The following is a 20,167-nucleotide window of genomic DNA, read 5'->3' on the forward strand; positions in this document are numbered from 1 at the left end:
AGTGCTACTGGCCACTGGCTGCTGGCCATACCTGCCGGCCACAGCTTTGGGGGTTTCGGGCTCTGAAAGCCAGGCATTCAGTAGATGCAAAGTTTACAGCTCCTGAAGTGGCCTTGTCGACTCCCCCAAACGAAGTGGTTAAGACTCCAACCTAACCTTGCCATCTCCTGCCAGTGATTTCTGCCTAAACAAGATGATGGCGTCTCTTCCTGAGGTGTGTATGACCACCTGATGGGAACCATCAGCCACCCGCCCTGCCTGCATGGCTGTTCATGCTGGATCTCCAGCAAGTCTTAGTCTTTCGAGTGACGGCATTATTCCTATTGGGCAGGTTAAGAAAGCTGAGGTGCAAATTAGGCAAGCTACCTACCTACCTACTGTGGTCAACATGGGAGAAAGGAATGGTGTCTGTGAATACAAGACAGGAAAGGCCTGGGCACTCTAGTACTGTGGCTGCCACCAGCCTGTAGCTAAGGATCTGCAGAGGATCCTGGCCATCTCTCCAGAATGTGCTTCCAGCCCCCCAGCATGCAGCTCTTCTCTCAAGGCACTAGATGTTTTGACGGATGCCTCCCTTAGTTAGAACAACTCTATCTAGCCCACCATCAGGCACCAAACTCCATAATAAGGGGCCAGCTTTTTGGGGCCCAGTTTCAGGAGCCAGTTTCAAGAAATAAAAGAAAATCATTGCCCCTGTGGCACATCTCTCTGGATCCACTTCAGGATAGCCCTGCCCAGGGACAGTGGAGGCTGCGGCAACAGACCATTCTGCCAGCTGGAGTTTCAGGAGTAGGGAGCTTTTGGAATGTGAAAGGTCAGGCTATCCAGAGTGTAGACTTTACTGTGTATGGCGAAGCCCAGTATGAAGACAGGAAAGGATGCATCCCTCATATAGAACCCACTACACATCACCCATCACAGCTGCTCTTCCTAGGTGGGAGGAGCTATGCCGGGGAACACCTGTACCCCATAGCTGTGCTGTCTCACTGGCAGCTGCCACACTGAGACTGAACCCACCAGGCTGTGCATATGTCCTGGTGTTTCTGAGATGGCTAGTGGGTCTCCTATACTGCGCTCTCCACTTAAGGTAACTGAAATGCAAGTGGAGCCAAATGACTTAGAGTCCACTTAGAGTCCATTTGGAGTGTGTGTGTGTGTGTGTGTGTGTGTGTGTGTGTGAAGTTATTGGCCCAAGTGAGTGCTTTCATTTCCAATCAGGAAGAGATCATAGTACCCTGAGTCCTCCACACAGGTTCAGTAAGTCATATCCACTCAATGACCCGGGTGGGGAAGATACTACTAGGTGTGTCAGCTTCAGAGGAGGGAGACATAGTGCCCAACTTATAACACTGGAAAAGCTGAGTTTGGAACAGCCCCAGGGAGTCCTATACTTTAGAGTTAGAAGGAAAACATTCAAATCCAAAGAACAACCCCCACCCCCCTAAACCTTCAGCACCACTGCCCACACCTTAGGAATAGCCAAGTTCTAGAGCCAAATGTACCCTGGACAGATATTATCCAAGAATGGGCAGCGGCCACCATGGTCTGACATCACAGTGCTTTCAGAACCTGAGATTGCCAGGGCTCGGGCATCTCTGTATATCTCAAAGGCTGCACACACCATGATATCACAACCAGCTTGCAGGAGGCCTTAGTGAACCTCCTTTCCACTTGTACCCCATATATTGTATGAAAGAGAATCTATGGTTCAGAAAGTCTCACTGAGGCCACCTGTGAGCCTAACCTCTGGTCCCCAATGCCAGCCCTGCAGTAGAATTCCCCTGAGTTTCAAAGACCACTAAGGTCCGAGATCTGATCTGTCCACAACATGTTCTAATTTCCTTCACTGGGTGTCTGGATTTGGAAGGCTCCTGGTGGTTCCAGAACGTAAGAGTGGACGGTTTCTGTACCCAGCCCCTGGCTCAGCAGAGGAAAGTCCAGACAAGTGGTTAAGTCAAAACTCAGAAGAAAAAAAAAGTCAGTCTCCTCTACAAAATATCCCTTCCTCCTTCAGATTCCCATTCAAGACTGAGCTAGGGAAACATACCAAGCCTGTTAGAGCTGTGTGTAAAATACAGGTAAACAGGCTGGGAGGAATGGGCTAAAACAGCTTCCTCTGGAGAAAGCGAGGGACCTTCACAGAGATGCAGCAAGGACTCTTTGGTTGTCGGTGGCTGTGTTGGGTCCAAATCACTGCGGTCACTGGACAAATGGTCCCTGCGTCAGGAAATTGCGCCTGTCCCTGCTTCCTTCCCTACCACCACACACAGTTCCAGAGACTGCATCTTACACAGACAAGTCTCAGCTGAAAGCCCAGCTCTGATTCCTACAACATGGTATCTACTTGGCAGCTACTCACGGGGCCTCTCCTTGTTTTGTTCCAAAACAGCTATAAAGAGAGTGAAAAAATGAAAATTCACACAAACGCCAAGAACGAAGCTGATAGATGACCCAATGCCGGAATCTGGGAGCAATCTCAATTAATTAAAGGCAGATGGTGGTGGATGAAGCAAGGCCTATCCAGCTTTTACCTCCAGAAACAGTTCTTTGTCTGATGAACAGAAAGATCACCAAAAAAAGGAGGAGGGGAAGGAAGAAGAAGAGAAGGAAGAGGGGGAGGAGGAGGAGATGACAGCAAGACAATGAGCAGAAAACAGACAGACGGAAAGCATGGGCAGGGAGGGGAAGTTTAAGGAAGGTGGGGCTGTAAGCCATTTGTAGTGACTCTCTGAATTTGTAGTTTTATCTAAATCACAGATGCAGAGAATCAGGAAGTCAGGCAGTGGTAATGGAGAAGGTACCAACTCCACAGAGCACAAGTCCAAGGAAAGGCCAGGTAGCAAGGGAGTAGAGCCTAACCTGTCTGACATGGGGAGCCAGTCATCAGGGCCATGCAGGGATCTGCAAAGGGCCAAGCCATAAACACATGGGGGCCATAAACCCTCACATCTCCTTAACTCTTCCACGGCAACCACTTGCAATGGGTATAACAGGCTTAAGTATTTATAAAAAGACATGGCTTCCATGAAACTGCGGAAGTAACAAGGCTGAACTCAAAGGCCATGGGGTACATAAGAGTTGGGTAAGTAAAAACTAAAGTAAGCCACAGGAGCACAGTTAAAAGTCACTTCTGAAGCAGCCAGGAAGGAGGATACTGCAGAAAGTGATTCAGCGTGAAGAATGTGCTGCAGAAACTCTCAATATGCAGAGGGAAAGGATTCGGATGCGAAAAGCAGAGAGAATACAGATATACAAGAGAGTGGAGAGTTGACACATGATTGAGCTTCAGCAGGGACCAAAGAGAAACGGAATCAAGGGTAGGTAGGACGACCCCTAAGCCCAAGACAGAAGCACATGTGCAGAAGGAAAGGGTTCAATACACTCTTTTCAAAAGCAAGGGAAATAGCTCAATGCCTAGATATGTCTGTAATACTTAGGAAATGCCTATATATTTCATATGATAAGAAAAATATACCACAGATTGAAAATAACAATAAAAATGGGCAGATGATCACTGAGTGATGTCTATAGTGTCTTCAGGGAGAAAATTTTCAACACAATAATTTTATACCTAGCTAGACAGTCTTCTCATACACACTGGCCACATACATACATACATACATACATACATACATATATACATACAAAAAGAGCATTCTCAAATATATAGGTAGAGCTCAGAAAATAATTCAGTATTTGCTTTCCAACCACCTATAAAATGAATTTTTTAAAAAGGGCTTTGAAAGAAGAAAGTTATGCTATAATACAATGTGCCCCAATGTCATTAAATATAAAAGTTTGAAATTTGGTTCTAACACTTAAGGCGATATCAAAACAGTGTTAAAATGCTTACAGAGGAACATTAAGAATGTCTAATTATAAGAATTTAGTTGAAAATGTAGATCATATTAACAGAACACAGTAGAATAAGGCAGGGAATCAAACTGCTTAAATAAAAATGTCAAGGATGTTATTTGATGCTTGACTCTGCCAAATAAGATCCTTCTTTTTAAATAACCACAAAACACCAGAGAAAAAGATTATAATTAAAGTTATGCCAAAAGATAAGCCAGAGAAAATGGAAAATATAAACAGGCACAATTTTAATATAGTAAGATTATAAAAGAGGGGTGGCAAGGTGGGTCTCTGTGATTTTTATAAAAATTTAAAGAAAAAAAATCACACACACACACACACACACACACACACACACACACAAACCCACAACTACTTGGCGATAAAATGGTAAAAGTAAAGTTCCAAATCTGATTTCACAATACTCAGTCACTGTCTAAGAAGGTGGGGACAGTTATTCTTCACTGTCAATTTAACTGCACGTAGAATCACTTGGGGCAGGGACTGGTTAGATACAGAAGTCCTGTGTGCCAACCTTCTCAGTACCTACACTGACGGCTCACAACCACCTGTAACTCCTGCTCCAGGAAATCTGACACCCTCTTCTGGCCATCACCGTAATTGCACTCAAGTGGTTACATGCACAGACATGCATACAGTCACATCTCTAGGAATGCACATGAGGGCAGTTCCAGAGGAATGGCAGACAAGAGGAGACCCAACATGAATGTGTTATCACTGTCCAGCAGCCAGGGGCTCAGAGACAAGAGAAGGAAGGAAGCAAAGAGTCCGAGCATGGTCACTGCCTCTGCTGTGTTCACTGACCCGATACTACCTGGACGGTTTGCCTCGCCACGCCCTGATGCACTGCCCCCAAGGTCCTGAGCCAAAATACACCCTTCCTCCTTTTAAGTTGTTTTGTCACATACATTGTAACATTGACAAGAAAAGTAACTTATACACAGGGATATAAGTGGAATGTTAAAAGAATTTAAATAGGGATAGAGGTATTATCTATCAGCAAATGCAGACAAAAATGAATCAAGAAGTAGAGATCTTAATATCAGAAAAGGCAGAATTCAAAACAAACATGCTTAAAATACACACAAAAAAGGAACCAAGTAAAATCAGCTTATGGGGCCAGCAAGATGGCTCAGAAGGTAAAGAGATTGCAGCCAAGCCTGACAACCTGAGTTCAATTCCCAGAACCCACACAGTGAAAAGAGAGAAATCAACTCCCGAAAGTTGTCCTGTGACCTCCACATACACACCATGATGCACTATACCCACACAGATGCACACCATACATAAATAAACAAATGTAAAGGTGTTTTAACTATTTTGTGTATATAATATTTCACTGAACTATATTAATGGGAGAAAGAGAGAGACGTATAAGTAGAAAAATATCAAGCTAATTCCAAGAAGCTGAAATGGTACACGCCACCCTTCCTGACCACACTATAACTAATAATGCTTGTTGTGACGGAAGAAAAGATCAAAATAAGTAAGCCAGACTCAGCCCTAGAAACTTAGAAAAATGAGTAAAACCAAACTCGGGGGCGGGGGAGGGGCGGGGGAGAATTAATAACAGCAGAAGCAGAAAGGAGTAGATGGGGGGGTAAAATTACACAAACACAAAGCTTGACTCTTTGAAATGCTTCCAAATAAACCTTAAAAAAAAAAAAGACCAGACAAAACATTGTCATGTCTAATTATGAATAAAAGAAAGAAAACAGACAGACTCAGAAGAATGAGGAAAGCATGACCTAAAGAAATGTTGTGAATTAGAAGGCTATTGTATGATGACTCCGGGCGAGAATCCTGGAATCTGGCTGAGACGCATATTTTCGGGAGAACTGAAATGACCGAACTGAACAGACAGACTTGAGATGTCTAGAAGGAGTCGGGTTCAGAGACAGGGCCATGGGAGCCAGTGATGGAAACGGCTATCTCATGCTACTTGACTTATTTGGAAACAGAAAAAGATGGACTATTATTAAATGACAGACTGCATAAAAGCACTGAAATCATTTCGCAGTGTGAAACAAGCAAGCAAACATGCAACAACACACCAGTTTCATATAGCTCAGCTTTAAAACAAAAACTGCCAGACTCCCGACTAGACACAGAAGATCCTGTGGACCAGTGATCATCATCTGACTTCTAGAAACCTATCCGCTCTCCCCAGTGGTCCCCACCACACTCCAACTGAGTGGCCAGGTAAACACTGGCAGCTCTGTAGGGGCACCTGCTACAAGGTACTCCTTCTACTGGACTCTCCTCCCCCACCAAAGACAAGGGCTGCCAGGCTCGGGCCCAGGTGCCACCTGGTCTCCACTTGGACATTCTCCGTCCGGGGGAGGGCTGCTGGGACCCAAAAGGGGCCATCTGCCTGGCCTGGGAGGCTCATCCCGTCTGGCTGGCATCCTAGCCCCTCTTGGGAGCAGCCTACCTCCTTTTCATTCCTCCCACCTGCTCTCCTGACCAACCCACAGCTAAGAGCCAAGAGATACCCTGCAGGCTGAGCCCCTTCAGGCCTCTCCTGCACCTTGGGTAGCTGGCCCCCCTGTTCTGCCTCCTGTACCTAGGTGCCAAGACCCTGCTGGGCCAGCCTGCTCACTGCCCTAGGCTCCTTTCCAAGCATATGGCAAGCAGAGCCTGGTGGCCTGTGGCGGGAGCCTGGGGTACCGCAGCTGGCACCTCCCCTCAGAGTAAGGCGGAGAGCTGGCAAAGGTCTCGCTCTTATAGCCCTGGCTCACACTCTTCAGCCATACCTCTGCCCCTGTTCCTGGGCTACTGCTGTCAGGAAGCTGTGGGTTGGGTAGCTAAGTGAGGAACGTCCAATCAGTGTGGTCCACCACACTGGACAGAAAATCCTAAGGACTTGGGTGAGCTTTGGCTCCAATGGCTAGGTGCAGGGAAAAGTTCTTGGCTCCCTCTGAACTGGGGGAAATGGCTCAAGGGAAGGGAGTATACTCAGCTGCCGTCTGTCTGTCTTAAGTGTTAGAAGGCACGTGGAACCAGTTTGACTGACCTACAGCTGTAGGCTGCATGGACACTGCCCAGGCCAGCAAACCCAACTTGAATGTGTTCAGCATCCAGAGTACCCAGGGTAAGCCAGGGGAGTTCATGACAGCTATCATGGGGGCAGTGGGGCAAGAACTCCCAACAAGTGCAATTCTTGCCTGTAGTTAGAATGTTGGTTTCTTTTCAAACACAATTATGTGAGTATGGTGTTGTTTTAGCCCCAGGTGTGGGATACGGGGCTGCTTCAGATTGTCCACAGCCTCTATGATTTGTCTCGTGCTCTAGCAGGGGTGTGATTCTTGCCAGCTGCAGATAGTTTACATCGGGAATTCTAGAGACTCTTGAGAAGGTACAAATGCAAGATCCCCAAGAAGAGCCCCGAGAGGGCTTGTGGCACCTGCTGCTTCCCATGCTGCTGCTATTGCTATTGCTGGATTGCTAGTTGGACATATTCTAATGACAAAGATGGGACCTGCCCCAAGGAACTCCCCTGATCAGCAGGAAGTAAGCTAACGACATCAACACCCCCTTTCCCCTCTAACCTTCTTTCTCTCCTACCTAGTGTGGGGGATTGGAAGGGATAAGGGTGAAGCAGGGCGGTAGATATGAGAACTCAATAAAGTAGCCAAAGAATACACTACTCTTGCTCCTGGACATTGGCTGCAGATGGTTCCTTCCCGTCAGGTAAGAGCACCTTCTCAGCCCTCTCACCAACAGGCAACTGGTCCAAGCATGCAGCCACTTCTCCAAAAGCTCGGAGCTTCATGCAGCTCCTTAACCTCCATGCAGTTCTCTCTCTAATGTGTGCTGATCTCACTGATCCATCACCCCGAGCCTCAACAATCAAATGTCCACTTTGGATCATGGGGCTCCTAAAATGAAGCCACTTCTAGCAACAGACTGACATAGGACCTGAATGTGATGTGCTTTGCAACCTCTGTGACAATCAAGTTGAAGAAATCCCCCCAAATGTGGGGCCAACACGATGCTTAGTAGGTAAACGGTGCCTGCTGCAAAGCCTGATGACCTGAGTTCAATCCCTGGTATCCACAGAGACATAAAGATCATCCTGGCGAGGTGGCACTGAGAACCACCAGTCTAAGGGAGTGTATTCTCAGATCAGACCCCAGACACATACACACACACACACACACACACACAAGAATTAAAGGAGAAAGTCCCAAAACGTTTAAACAAAGAAAGCTGATGATGGAATCCTTAACACACAAAGAACTGTTGGGACAATAAGAAAAGTCAGTGTGGCAAAACTTGAAGGAGATGACCAGGTGATTCACAAGAAAGTAAACTGGAAAAGCCCATGAAAAGATACAACCGTTTCAATGTCGAAGAAACACACCTTAGCCAATGGGAAGAGGGCCCTTCTACCCTGGAAACCAGCCACAGTGGGCGCACACACACTCCTGCCAAGAAACCAAAGCACCCCTAGCTGAATGCCCCAATCCCGAGGCCACTCTCCTCTGACACCGCAATCTCACCTTGATGATTTTACCATTAGCTTGAGAAGTTCCCCTAAGCACCTTTCCCACCTGGCTGACTCTGGAGACTTCTAGGTGGATCATGAGACAAATGACAGTCAGCCGGCACTATGGGGTTGGGGGGCAGGGGCAGGCCAGTCAGGTAAATTCCATTGTGAGTGTCATGGAAGAATGACACCTGGAAAATGAGGTCAGTGAGCAGGACACTGGTAGAGAAGGACAGGAGGTGAGCGGAGACCCACAGAGACATGAAGGTCATCGTGGTAAGTTAGCACTGAGAACCAGTCTAAGAGAGTGTATTCCCAGATCAGACCCCAGCAGGTGCAAATACTCAGAGGGAGGGAGACCGGGATGGCCATTCAAGCATGGAAGTGTTGGGCAGTGGGACCATAGCTGGTGTTTATATTGTTACTTCACTACCTGATCTACATTTAAATTTTAACAGGATGCAATTCTCACATTTAAAAAAAAAAAAGCCAGATGGGGTATGCATACCGATAATCCCAGCATTTTGGAGACAGACACAGGCAGATGTCTTTGAATCTGAGACTTGCCTGGCCTACACAGTGAGCTCCAGTTTAGGCATGGCTACACAGGGAGACCTTGTCTCAAAACAGAAAGAAAAACAGAACAAAAAAACCCAAAAATCAAAAAACAAAAACAAAAACAAAAAACCTTAACACCAGTAGCATAGGCCCATAATTCCAACTACATGGGAGGCAGGGGGACCACAAGTTCAAGGCCTGCCTGGACTACTGAACAAGTTCAAAGCCAACTTAGGCAACTTATTGAGACTCTATCACGATATTTTAAACGTGAAAGGACTGGGTATGTGACTCAGTAGTAGCATGCCTGAGCCCCTGGGTTCAGTCTCCACACCACAAAAACCAAAACATTAAAAATGTCCTGAGGACAGGAGTCATTTCCCTGTAGGATGAGAATCCTGTGTCTGTAACCCTCAGTACTGGCCGGTGCTTTCTTACGGTGAGCTGGCGCCTCTCCCAACTGCACAGATGATACCAAGAGATCAAGAGATAGTGTGTGTCACTAGCCAACCAAATACCCACCGTGGCCATGACAAGAACATGCTGTTGAGAGTTGTCACAGGCAGGGTGGCTGGGAAGAGCTTGCTGTAGACATCTCTGTAAGCAGAGACCTGAACAGTGTTAAGAGGAAGGGTCATCTAGGTGAGGAGAGCAGAGTGGAGAGGTTGGCATGCACAGGGTCTGAGGCAGGATCCAGCCTAGCATAGCCCACTGGGGTGTCCTGCAGAGAATGAGCAAGAAGGGAGCACAGGGCTAAAAAAAAAAAAAAAAAAAAAAAAGGCTTGCTTTCCATCTCAAGACTAGTACAAAGCCACCATGTGGTTCAAACCTGGCCTGTCATCAGATCTTCAGTCACAAGGAGTCAGGTGCGGCTCTTCATCCCTCTTAGGAGTGGGTCCTGGGCTAGCTAAGGCAACCCTTGAGAGTGATCTTTACTTTGTACTGTGCTTCCAATAGTCACTCGTTGCCAAGGCCTATTTCTTCCTTCAGGACAGTAGATAGGTGCCTTGGTGGAGAAGGACACACAAGAACCAGGATTCACACCCTGCCTCATCGCACACTGAACATGGGGAATCAGCTGGTTGAGATGGGCTGGCACATCACCCCGACCTGATACTCCCAGGAAAGCCCTGCCCCCTCCTTCTGCCTCTGCCCCAGAAGTGGCCACCAAGGGCAGAGGCAGCTCTTGGAGGATACATGCAACTGTGTAAGGTGCCTAGGACCTGGCCTTCTTCGTACTTTTCATGGAAAGCCAGGCCATAAAACCTTATACAACAGGCAAGGATCCCACAGATCTGCCATAGTCTCCCAAATATCTAAGTTCCCTTCCTCCTAACACCTGTGTTCCAAACAATAAAGGCCCCTCTTCCAGGCTGTCCCTGTGATTCATCATGCCAGGTACTCACTCTGGAGACCAAGGCTTTAGGTGGAAGCAACTGAGTCGGGCCTCTAGCAAAACCCCTTACTGTCAGTTAAAAGAATCCTACAAGTACGACTTCTGGTCTGTGGGCCATGACCATTCTGAGCATCCATGTCCCCTTCCATGAACAGAGGTAGCAGCAGGGACAGTGCCAGCAACACATTGCCGGATTCAGGCAGGAGAAGACAGTGGAGGGCGAAGACAGACTGCTGGATGGAACTGCTGGACTAAAGGTGGCCTGGGGGACCCACCTGGGAGTTTGGTGTGAGCAATGCCTGTGGGTAGGAGAGAACCAACCGTCTAACTGGCCCGCACAGGCTTAGCATCTATACCTGCATCTCCAGTGTCTTTCCCTTTGGGACTCAAATGAGCCTGTTCCTACTCCTGTGCCGGCAGCCTTCCTCTGAGCACAGCAGAGAACCTTCTCAGTTCTTAGCATGCATTTCACAGTCTGGAATGGGTCTGTTCATTTTCCTAGAAAGCAGACCTTAGTGCCCCAGAACTTGGCATGGGGTTCATTACCAACAATCCTTGGGGCCCCAGGGAAAGTGCAAAATAAGCTAGCTGCAGTGAGCAAGCCTGTTCGGGACAAGCAGAGCTACTAACATAGGTTCCGTGGTATTGTATTGATAGTGGCCGGCTGCTCATAAGGGACCTGGCTAGTTCTTCAGCCTTGTGAGCACTCTGTTCATAACATCTTCACACTGGCACTGGGATGGAGGTGAGAGGGGATACACAGAAGTCAGGAGGCAGAAGCACAGGCTATCCATCTAGAAAGACCTCCTCTAGCCTCTGTACAGGGCAGTTTAGTGTCTTGAGGGTGTGGTGTGTTGTGGCAGGGGGGTGGGTGGGGGGAGCAGGGGGAGGGGAGCAGGTGGCTTCAGTGGGACTTCAGAAAGCAGCTGGTAACTTCAATCTTAGCCGCTGGGAACCCTGCAAGGAATGGGATGTTGGGGAGAGTTCGAAGGAGCTGATGGCCTGGATGGTAGGGAGGCTACTAAGCCTAGAGACACTGGCACTGGGGCTCCCCACACAACTGGGTGTGCTTGAACACAGCACTGTGCCTTGCAGCTTAGGTCGATGGAGCTACAGCTATCATCTTTTACAATCCTGGTAAGATGAGGCTTGACATGTAATCAACACCAGGATCCCTGGGAGCGCTCATGATTCTTACCCTACTGCAAAGACCCACCCGTGAGAGAGACCCAACTTTACTGTATTTCTGTCACATCCAATTTCTTTTTAAGCCCGAAGATAGGTCTCGCTCAAACATGTCCTTGATTCTCTGAGTTACGGCTGACCTCTGCCTGTCCCCCATTTTTTTGTTTTTTTTTTTAGAAGATTGGTTACCTCAGGGCATACCCCACTCAGCAACGAAAGGACTCTCAGTTTATCTGTTTGTGGTCTCTGCTCCTGTCTGAAGTCAGAGGCTGTGTGCTGGGTCCCCAGGACCAGGCTACTCAGCAGGCTCTCGGCAGGTATTTGCTGGACAGGCCAAGCTGCCACTGCGTGCGGTAGGCCAAGACCCTGGGTCCCGTTTGCCTTAGTCCAGGGGTGAAAGTCACTAGGCTCAGTATCAGAACCCACAGGAAGCAGCCAGTCTGGGTCAGCGTAGAAAAGTAAAGGCTGGAAACAAGACTCCAAAGGGTGGAAAAAGGCAATTTGGGAAACACCGCAGTACATAAAAAAGTGATGCTTGGCACACATGGAGCCTTGCCTGAGGAGGAGGGTGGGAGCCGATAAATCTTCCCTATCCTGAGAGCTTGAATGGGCTCTGGTGTTTTATTTGGACTTTAATAACACGGATCCAAAATCCACCACCTTCTTAAGAAAATATATTTGCAGATTTTAAATACCAGCCCTTGGTCTCGGCAGGCAACTCTCACTCCAGAGATGGGAGGTCTGTGCAGGGGAAGCCTCTAGGGATGAGAAGTCCCAGTCCAGGCTACTTGGGCTCAAGGCCCATCCTGCTTCAGTCTTTCCTAACACACTGGGACCCCCCAAAGGGAAAGACAGAGGTATGCTGGGCTTAAGGAAGTGGCACAAACAGCCGCCTGTGGCTGATGGCAGTGTTAGGGCGGTCCCAGGCCTCTCCCTGTAAGTTCTGTGGCCTGACTGGGGGGTGGGGTTCCAGGCTAGAAGAGGTCAGGGGCTGTACTGACCACAGGAGGGAGCAGCCCCTCTTTTTTCCCTTGGAACAAGAGGGTGCAAATGAGTCCTCAGCATGCTCTTTCTTCTTGCTGAACAAGATGGATTGGAAAACAAATTGGCTCAAATAAAGCATGTAATTAGATTAGAGCCTCTTGCCCAGAGCCTCTGGGGTTGCAAAACACCCTCCTGACTGGAGAAAGGACACCTTGGCTGGCTTAACCAGCTCCCAGACATCCAGAATTTTCTCTTGACCCTCGGCTGTCCTCCTGCAGGTCCCCAGCCAATGTTGATTATGCAAAGGAGATGGCATGAAGACCTCCCCAGACCTTAGGGTTGCCCCACACCCCACCTGCAGATTCTGCCTAGCCTTGGAGCGCAATGGTACCCAATCCAGGTAGCAGGAACACCTGGATGCGGTAGGCAAAACCAGGATGGCAAAACTCTGCCACTTGCTCTCTGTGTGATCTGTACCACCAAGAAGTAGAAGAACCAGTATTGACTGTCCTGACTGTCACCCATGAGGAGACAGAGGCCAAAAAAGCTCTGTGTCAGCCATCCCCTGGAACTAAGGCAGATCTCTCTGTCCAAAGACACGGATACCCTGAGGACCACTTGAGCATGGACCCCCTAAGTGCCCCTGTCCAATGCAAAGGCTGCCAATTCTTAAGGGACCTGAGAAGAACCTCTATGTGGCTGCTGTCATATCATTCATTCCTTCTGTCAAACCCTTCTCTAAATACTGCCTCCTCTGTGCATGACACCCCTAACCTTCCGGCCACCAGCCATGCCTTTGGGAAATCAAGCCACGTTCACAGTCTGCTATATTCAAAGTGATGTTGGACTCGGGGAGGAAATTCCTTTTCCCCACACTATTTCTAAAATCCTCTCCCAAAATGACAGATGACTTCTGGCCCCAGGGCTGAAAGAAAACTCAGAGGGGGGGAAAAAAAAAGAACAGAAAGAAAGAACCAAGGAAGAAAGACAAGATACTTGGGGTTCCCTGGTTGAAAGGCTTGTGATAAACAACATATCTCCAGGAAATAAAACGAGGAGTGATGGAGGAAGCCCCACAGGTGATCATAAGGGTCATCCAGACCAGCCCCACTGCCTGGCCAATCATAGCAGGGACCTTACCCGGGACCCAGAACATTCTGGGACCTGGAACTCAATAAGGTTTACTTGATAAAGAACTTGATGAACTTGATGTTTAGGGGGTAAGCAGAGATATTCTTGCCATCAGTGACCCATTCTGTAACTTTCTGCTGACTGCTGGAATGGACACAGAACATACTCTGGCAGAGTTAATGGAGCTCTCATGATACTAGCAGCAGGCCCAACCTGGCTTTCCTGTTGCCTCTGGTGTGAGCTGAAGTTTACAACTGGTCCAAGGGTAGGCTAGGATTTTTCTTGGCTGAGCCTCACCTGACTTCTGTAACCCTCTGGATGGTCTTAGGTCCACCTTCTGGAATAGCCTACACCAACCCATGCACTGAACCAACAGGAGAGCCCTCCAGGCTTCTCTAGGAATCTGCGTCTGGTACCACGATGCAGACTCAGTGTGAACCCCTAAACACCCAGCTCTGCAGTTAGAACCCCTGTAGTGTCTGTCTAGGCTCACCTAGCCTCCTGTACCTCAGCTGTTTCTGTGAAGATGGAACAAAGCCCTTCTCTCCTCTTGATTTGGTGGGTAGCTGGGCCAAGTGGGAAACAGCCTCAGATTCCTTGGAAAGTGTGACTAGAAGCCAGCGCACACTGGGAACCACTCAACTGTTTCCCTCAGTTCTCTGGGGAGGAGCAGTGAATGGGTAAAGCTTTCTTTTTTTTTTTTTTTAAAGATTTATTTATTTATTTATTTATTTATGTGTACGAGTACACTGTAGATGTACAGATGGCTGTGAGCCATCACATGTGTGGCTGCTGGGAATTGAACTTAGGACCTCTGCCAGCCCCACTCGCTCTGGCTCTGCTCACTCTGGCGTAATTCTCTGTAGCTGTCTTCAGACGCACCAGAAGAGGACGTCAGATCTCGTTATGGGTGGTTGTGAGCCACCATGTGGTTGCTGGGATCCGAACTCAGGACCTTTGGAAGAGCAATCCGTGCTCTTACCCGCTGAGCCATCTCGCCAGCCCGGGTAAAGCTTTCTAAGAGCCAGAGCTGTGACCCACAAAGGGAAGCCCCTCAAGTCATCATAGTTTATGAAGGAAACATTAATTAATTATTCTTACAAAGACTAAAAATATTTTACTGCCATATTATGAGCATAGTATCCTGGGGTCTATACAAAGTTACCCCAGCGTCTAAGGAGATTCAAAGGCTCCAAGAACACCTTCGGGTACCAAGATCCACAGATGTTCAAGACCCTCATTACAAACAAACGTACAAATCACAAAGCAATATTCATTCATATTTATTCATTCTCCCTTTGCCCCTCCCTCACACCTCTCATCAAACCCAGGATTTCATATGCACTAAGGAAAGCGCTCGGCCACCAAACTTCAACCAAATGCTTTGATGTTTCATTTTAAAACAGGTTTTGCCCGGGTTGGCTTCAAATTTATGATGCCCATGAGCACACCTGAACTGCCTGCTGGGAAGTTCCTAGATAGGCCTCTTAGAGAGAATCCAGAACAATTCTGGTGGACAAAACACCAAGCAACTTTCACTTCTGCCAGGAGCGGGGATATGGATGGCAGATGCTGGTGCCTACAAACACCAGCTTCTATTGGGAACTGGGATGCACCTACCCAGATCCCCTGGGATGCATTTACAGGGCTCCCTCAGAGCTGTCTGGTCTCAGGTGCCTCCCTGCTTGGTAGTTGAGCTTTCTGGAGTTTCTGAGGGTTGATTCACACATCCTCTCTCCTTCCTCCCAGAGACATGCTCATGCATCCAGAAACCTTTCATCAGCATCAAAGTCCAAAACTCTCACCACTCCAACATTTCTGCAAACCCTAGCCTACCTAAGAAACCTGGTAAGGCTTTTCCAAGATTCCAATTCTGTCTCCTATGGTCAGTCTTTTAGAGCAGCGGTTCTCAACCTTCCTAATGCTGTGACCTTTTAATATAGTTCTTCATGCTGTGGTGACCCCCAACCATAAATTTATTATTGTTGCTACTTCATAACAAATTTTGTTACTGTTATGGATTGTAATGTGAGTATCTGTGTTTTCTGATGGTCTTAGGTGATTCCTGTAAAAGGGTCATTCAATCACCAAAGGGGTCTTGAACCCCTGTTTTAGAGGTTGGGGTATTTTGTTTGTTTGGTTTCCTTGAAGACTCCAAATTTCCAATTATGTTACTGATTCTAACTCAGCCCCCCTACAACCATAGGCTCTGCCTATACAAACTAAACAAACCATAGATAAAAATATTTTAGAAAAAAAGGTATGTGTATTAAATATTGACATTTTCTTATCATTCTCTAAAGAAAACCATTCTTTAAAAAAAAAAAGATTTATTTATTTGATGTGAGTACACTGCTGCTATCTTCAGACACACCAGAAGGTGACATTGGATCCCATTACAGATGGTTGCGAGCCACCATGTGGTTGCTGGGAAACTGAACTCAGGACCTCTAGAAGAGTAGTCAGTGCTCTGAACCATTGAGCCATCTCTCTAGCCCAAGAAAACCATTCTTTAACAAGATGGCTCAGTGGGTAAGAGTGCTTGTGGCTATTCTGGAGGACCTAAGTTCAGTTCCCAGCACCCACCTCTGCTGTTAACTCCAGCTCCAGGGAATCTGATGCCCTCTTCTGGCCTTTGCAAGTACTGCACTCACATATGTATATACCTAGACACCTAGACACACACACAGTCATAATTTAAAAATTAAATAAAAAAAACTATGTATAAACAGCATGTGTGTCATTCTAGATATATACCATTAAGAAATAAGTTAAAGTATATGGAAAGATGCAAGATGATTTCGTGTAAACACTCTACTAGCGTATAGAAAGGACTTAAGCATTTGCAGACTCTAAGACCCTGAGGTCCTGGATACCCAGGGACCAGTATATCATCCTCTCTTATCTGCCATCTGTGCCACTGGGAAATAGCAGTCCATCTGGAAGATCAGCAAGCCTCCCTGGACCTGAGGCTTCATTTGTTAAGCAGCAAGGACCCAGCAGGCTCTCAGCAGTGCCTGTCAGGCCACAGGAGGTGACATCAGTATCTGTGGATCTGGGGTTTGGCTAACAGTTAAAAAACGGAATTGGGATTGGAACCATTCACTGTACCTACATGTCATTCTCACACAGCACAACTCGAAGGGTCCCTGGGAGCCACAGTGCTGTGTCTACTCAGCTCTGTAACCCAGCACCCATAACAGGCCCTAAAAATGCATGATGGATGGATGAACAGGCAGAAATTGAATAAGCAGACAAGTGCACAGCCTCCTCAGAATCCCCAAGGAATTCTGGGAGTTGGTGAGTGAACAAGGGGGAATATAGAAAACTACTCCCAAGACAGGCTGAACAAGAAACCCCACACTTTCAGCCTGTAGCCCAAGTGAGGCCAAGAGAAGGATTCACAGCCCAGGGTCTGTATTTCCTAAGCCTTTCCAAATTACAGAAAAGGCTGCACCTGCCTCTGTCTGTCTGCGGCTGCTAATCCACTGTAACAGCTCTGTGCCCCCCATTCTATCTCCCACTCGGCGGGCAGAGTTATCCCGTGTATTCGCCTTTAATAAGCTGAAGCTATTCGTGGCGCTGTATTCATTGGTATCTGCTCCCACCGGCCTGCCCCACAGGGTCTCCTTGTCAGATCTCCTAGTGAACAGGGGATTTTGTGTTCAGCGGGGGAAACAAAGCTGTCCCAACAGGGATCCAGTTGGCTCTCTGCACACTTCTCCAGCGAGAGCCAACAGTGGACACAAACTGGAATTGCTGTCAATGCCAAAGGGGGATTCGGATGGGCTGAGCCGGGGCTCCCTGAGAAGCTGTGAAAGAAGGAGATGGTAGCCCTGGAGCATCACCTCAGCTGGCTGACTGGACAGCTCAGCTGGTTAAGCCAGTATAGATGAGGTCATGCCTTGGAACCTGGTAGCACCCTTGCTCTGTTTCCCTGTACCTAAACTCCAGGCAGCTGTCAGGCAGGAAGCACACTGCTGGCTAAGACTGGGCTAAACTCCTTCCTACACAGAAAAAAATGGTCTTGCGTTTTGATGCCAATAACTACAGCACCACAGTGACAGGTGGCCACAGATGCACCAGAAATCAGCAGCATGCTCCAAATGATTTATGTGCAAACTATACATGGTAACCAACCACTATGTCATTCTCCATGCATGCATGAATACAGCTTGCATTACCCAGTACCCCTTGCTGTTAGGTATGGTCATGTGACTGGGTTCTAACCAAAGAGACCCGAGCACAGGTGATTCTGAACACTTCTAGGCTATAGAAATCACCCAGGGGCTTCCCAGGAGTGACTCTGTGGCTCCAAAGGATGGCAGAACTATACAATGACTCACTGCCAGACACAGTGACACCCAACAAGGGACACCCGTGGGTGATAGCTGTTGCATGAGCAAGCAGTCCTTGGACTGCAAGAGGTTTATTATAGCGCACACCTGATCAATACAGGAACTTAAGAAATTCTTAACTGCAGCAGCAGTGGCGGCGTTGGTGGCAACAGTGCTAGGCATGGCAGAGATGAGCTGTGAGATATCTGAATAACCATTTAGTTAGCTGTGAGAAGGACATGAGGACCCCAGAAAATAGCTGAGACTTTCTGCAGTAGAGAACTACTAAGGACTGGCCAAAAGAGAAGCCCATACATGAGCCCAAACAAAACCTTTTAAATTACTTACTCCCATTGGCCCTCGAAATTGGAGGGGTCTAGGACCCCTGATAGGGACCAAAAGCTGAGGAGACTCACCTTCCTTAGACCATATGGTATAGCAATGGAGAGGACCTACCCACATCCTCACATATATTTTAAACCATCTCTAGCTCATAGTGCCTGATGCAATGCAAATGCAAATGTTGAATGTTGTGGAAAGATGATGAAAAAAGTTAGTACATGTTCAGTGCAGCTGCAGTTTGGGTATTTTTTGTTTTTGTTTTTGTTTGTTTGTTTTTGTTTTATGTGGTTGGTTGAATCCACATACTCCAAACCCATGGTCACAGAGGGCTGAGGTAGCAGCAGATGTGGTTGATGTCCTGCTCTGACCTCCATACTAGCCCACCACACCCATCCCAGCTGCCACAGGTGCTGGCTGCTAATCACGCATGCGTGCAGCCTTTGGCTGATGCACACTGCTTTGCTGCACAGTATCTGGGCAATCCCAAGCTCCAGTTCCAGTAGGGAGTCCATAAGCCAATCGTCAACTGATGTCGGAAGTGTAATGTCCTGGCTTCTGCCTTATCTACAGCAGCTTCTCCCACAGGACTGCCTCCTCAGAGTTCTGGAGGGGTTTTAGCCCTACACTCTCTTGTGTTCCTTGCCTAGGAGTACCCCTCAGTAAACTACCTCAATAGAAACCCCTGTCTTAAGAGGTTCTAGAGAGCCTAACTCAAGATACTTGACCCCAAATAACCTAAAGAAATGGGGGGCATCATATCACCTTTTGAACATACAATAATATTACCACCACATACAGGACAAAGGGCAGACATGAAGCCCAGAGTGAAGACAATGTTGGATTATCCGGCCCCAAAAGGAGTCCTCGAGTCTTCTCTGTCTGGTGATGATGGAGACTCCTGTGAAGTCTCCTTCAGATACTCAGGTGAACCTACCCACCCCTGCCCTGCGACTGAAGAAGATAACAGCTAAAGGTTGTTTCTCCTTTCTTTGATCCCAAACTGGGACATTATAAATACTATGGAAACTATGAATTATACCACCTGCTAAGGTGGGAAGGAAAAGTGGTTCTGCCTTGTGGAGCCTAGGCCAGTTTGGGCTTTTGATTTTTTCTCCGAGACAGGGTTTCTCTGTATAGCTCTGGCTGTCCTGGAACTCACTCTGTAGACCAGGCTGGCCTTGAACTCAGAAATCCTCCTGCCTCTGCCTCCCAAGTGCTGGGATAAAAGGCGTACGCCACCACCACCCGGCCAGTTTGGGCTTTTAAGAAAACCTTAAAGTCTAGGCTGGAGAGATGACTCGGTAGTCAAGAACACTAGCTGCTCTTGCAGGAGACCAGAATTCAGTTCCCAGCACCCATACGGCAGCTCACAATTATCTACAACTCCAGTTCCAGGGGATCCAATGCTCCCTTCTGACCAGGCATTTGGCACATTCATACATGTAAACAAAGCACTCATATACATAAAATAAAAATAAGAAAGACACAAAAAGTATAACTAAAAAAAAAAAAATCTTGGTGCTGCTTTCTTGGAAACTCATTGTCTCCAATGGTCCATGAATCTCCCTCCGGTGTGTGTGGGGATGAGGTGGGGTGGGGTGTGTGTGTCATTCACTGCTTTCCTCTCTTCCTGCAAGGAAACCACCAGGGTGACTGTAAACTGTCAGTCTGCCATGTGACCTAGAACAAGTCTCTGCCCTCTTCTAGGACACAGCTTGCCATCTATCAAGTGTGGGAGCCATATCACTGGCCTGTCTGTCTCCTGGCTTCTCCTGCTATGAGTTCTAATCCTGAGATACTGATGGAACAACAGGGTGCAGAGTGGCTAGCACCACTGAGAGGAAAAGTTAACCAACTGCACAGTTT

At 47.6% G+C, this 20,167-nt stretch overlaps 1 protein-coding gene across 2 annotated transcripts in view; it reads right to left on the bottom strand.

Annotated features, from left to right (window-relative positions):
- The window catches only part of Ntn1 (netrin 1), a 199,053-nt gene that overhangs the window by 17,148 nt on the left and 161,738 nt on the right, over window positions 1-20,167 (bottom strand). The window lies entirely within an intron of this gene.

This window comes from Mastomys coucha, unplaced genomic scaffold (genome assembly GCF_008632895.1).
Source record: "Mastomys coucha isolate ucsf_1 unplaced genomic scaffold, UCSF_Mcou_1 pScaffold5, whole genome shotgun sequence".
Taxonomy (NCBI): Eukaryota; Metazoa; Chordata; class Mammalia; order Rodentia; family Muridae; genus Mastomys; species Mastomys coucha.